The following is a 2,933-nucleotide window of genomic DNA, read 5'->3' on the forward strand; positions in this document are numbered from 1 at the left end:
CTGGGTGGTGGTAAACCTTGTGATTTTTCTCTGTGATTTTCGCATGGGGGTTCAGGAGACTGCTCTTCAATTTTGTTTTGGTGTGTCTGTCTTTGCTTGGTTGCTGGATTCTGTATTGGTAGAGAGAGTCTGTGCCTGATCTGGGTTCTGTTGGGAACCTATTTCCAGCTGCTATTCTGACCTACTTAGGACTCTCGGCTCTCTGCTGTAGATTGCTGGCAATTCCCGCCTTTGGAAGGGTTGAGCAGCCTAAACTGCTTGTGTTTGCTCCTACGGGTACTCTTGGGAAGATCAGATGCTCTGGATGCACTCTCCCAAATACTGGAGTCTGCTATGGGCTCCTGATGTGTTTTTGTTTGTTTGTTTTGGGCTGGTTGTGGGCTTGAACTCTAGGTTTGGGTGCTGTCCCTCAGCTCTTCAGCTCAAGGCTGGCACCCTACCATTTGAGCCACAGCACCACTTCTGACCCTTTTTGCTTTTGTGATGCTGAGGAATCAGATCCAGGGCCTCGTACATCCAAGACTATCACTCTACTGCTGAGCCGCCTTAACAGCCTGAGCTCCTGCTTATTATCAGGTGCTGGCAGCCTGTGTTACCCAATTCCCAGCCTAGAGTATATGGGTGGAGTTTTGGTGGGGTTTGGGCTTCTCTTGTCCTGGGCCTCCAGGTCTTTAGTTGTCACAGGCGTGCTTCCCGGGGAGTGCTGTTTCCTGATTTTCTCCCCTCCGTTGAGGTGTATGCTCAGCTTTTTACTTCAGTTGGGAGGAGTTGGTTGTGTTCAGGCGCCGGATCCCCGGGTTCCTCTTTTTGTTGTTGTCGGTCTCTTGGGGAGATTAAGTGTTGGAACTCGAACTCTCTTTTTGGTTGGGGAGAGCTGTGGCATTTCCCTACTGCCCTGTCGCCATCTTGGTCCCCCCTCACATGAATTCTTATCTCAGTGGGTTGCACCTGAGCCTTACCTGTTTGCCTTTTGTTAAAATTCTAGTCTTCTGCCTTGCACTTCCTTTCTGAACGGCACTGTGTGTGGTTAGGTTCTCGCACACCCCGCCTCTCCAACCCTCCCGGAGTGAGCTGTGGCCTCCCCTAGTTGGCTCTGGGATGAAGTGTGTCTGTGGGCCTTCGGCCCAGGGCCCACCGGCCGCTCAGCCGGGAGCCGGGTCAGCTGCTGTGTCAGATTTGGCCCAATTGGAGGGTAGCACCCGGGGGCTGAGGGTTTTGCAGGAACTCCTCCTGCACGCCTGTGTCCCTGGAAGGCTCTGGAGGCTGCCGTGAGGCGGCTGTGTTTGCAGAGGCCTGAGGGAGGGTTCCCTGGGACACCCTGTACACCTGCATCCCTGCGCCCAGAGTACCCTGGCACATGGTTCCCGCCCGTGGGGAGGTGGCCAGTGACGCGCTGGGGAAGACGCATGCGGGGTGCATGGGATGCGTCCGGAAGGGCGCTGCCCACGCGGGGACATCTCCGCTCCGTAAACCTGCTTCTAGCCTGCAGGGGTGGTATGGAACTTTATTCATTCTTTTCGCACAGTAGTGCGACCTGCATGGTGACCCAGTGGCTTGGGGGTCTCCTTGTTGGTAAATGCACGGATGTCACGGCTGTCGGGATGCCAGTACTTGTGAAAATTCTTGACCTCTTGGGTGTCTGGTGAACTGGACATTCAAAAGTGTGGAGGTCCGAATCTGTCTTGTCAGAAGCACTGGGCATGTCAGTAGAAATCTTAAAAAAGAGGAAGCAACAGTCACGTGAAACTAGTATTTTCAGTAAGCTGGGTTTGGGGGAATTTATTGTGAGTTAAATACAGTTAAGGCTCGATGGAGATGGAAATTTCGCCTGGAAAACAGTCTGGTGTTTGCTGCATGGTGACTTTAGTCCATGCTCTAAGGATAGGCAGAGGTGGTCTGGGACCTGTCAGGCTTTGGCTCTGTTGTCAGCATCTTGTACGGAGACAAGGCATTTCCTGTGAGATGTGATGGGCGGGGTGGGGGGGAGGTACCTGTATTGGCAAAAAGCGGATGTCGGGGAAATCACAGCACATCTCCAGAGGCAGCGAGTCTTCTAGCACTTTCTGTTCATAATCCCACCGGGCCCCCTCGATGAATAAACCAAAAACATCAACTCCTCCGTGAGTATCGTCCGAGCCCTGAAGTGGACAGAAGGCGTCTGAGGACATGCTGGTGTGGCAGCCTGGGCCGTGGGGTGCTTGCTCAGCCAGGCTCTGGGAGTGAGAGACAGGCCGGAAAGGGTTCTGTCTTCCATTTGAGAGCTAACACAAGGCGATGAGTAAACGGAGCGAGCTGTGGGAGCTGCTGCCCAGCGTGTGCCCCGCGGTGCGCCAGGCACTACACGTGTGCCCACGCGTGCGTGAGCACATGCACGCGTGCGCGCGCGTGGACATGTGGCACACTGTACGCGTGCAGGCAGGCTCCGGAGCCGGTAGGCGGCGTGCGCGGTGCGCCAGGCCTCTGCTGTCCGGTACCACACGGTGCTGTCACGTGTGCTGAGCTTGTGACCAGCTGTGTGGCACCTTGAGGCGCAGAGCTGAGTCATGGAGAGCGCTTAGATTTCTGACTTACTCTGCGAGTGGTTTTGCACATGGGATTTACAGAAATGTGACCCTGGGCACTGTACCCATGGGGAGGAGAGTCTCAGCTTCCTTTCATGTTTTGTGGCCTGGCCGTGTTAAAAGAGTTATTTTCTGAAGTGCCTCTCACTGCACCTGGAAGCCATCTTTACCTGAATTGAAGTCATTCCCTGGTATACAGCCGAAACAATGGAGCAGGTCCCTCCCCAGGACCACCCATCCCCCACACCACCCCCTCCCTCCCTCCCCAGGAGCACCCATCCCCCACATCCCTCCTTCCCTCCCCAGGACCACCCATCCCCCACACCACCCCCTCCCTCCCTCCCCAGGACTACCCATCCCCCACACCACCCC

Source organism: Dipodomys ordii, unplaced genomic scaffold (assembly GCF_000151885.1).
Source record: "Dipodomys ordii isolate 6190 unplaced genomic scaffold, Dord_2.0 Scaffold268, whole genome shotgun sequence".
Classification (NCBI taxonomy): domain Eukaryota; kingdom Metazoa; phylum Chordata; class Mammalia; order Rodentia; family Heteromyidae; genus Dipodomys; species Dipodomys ordii.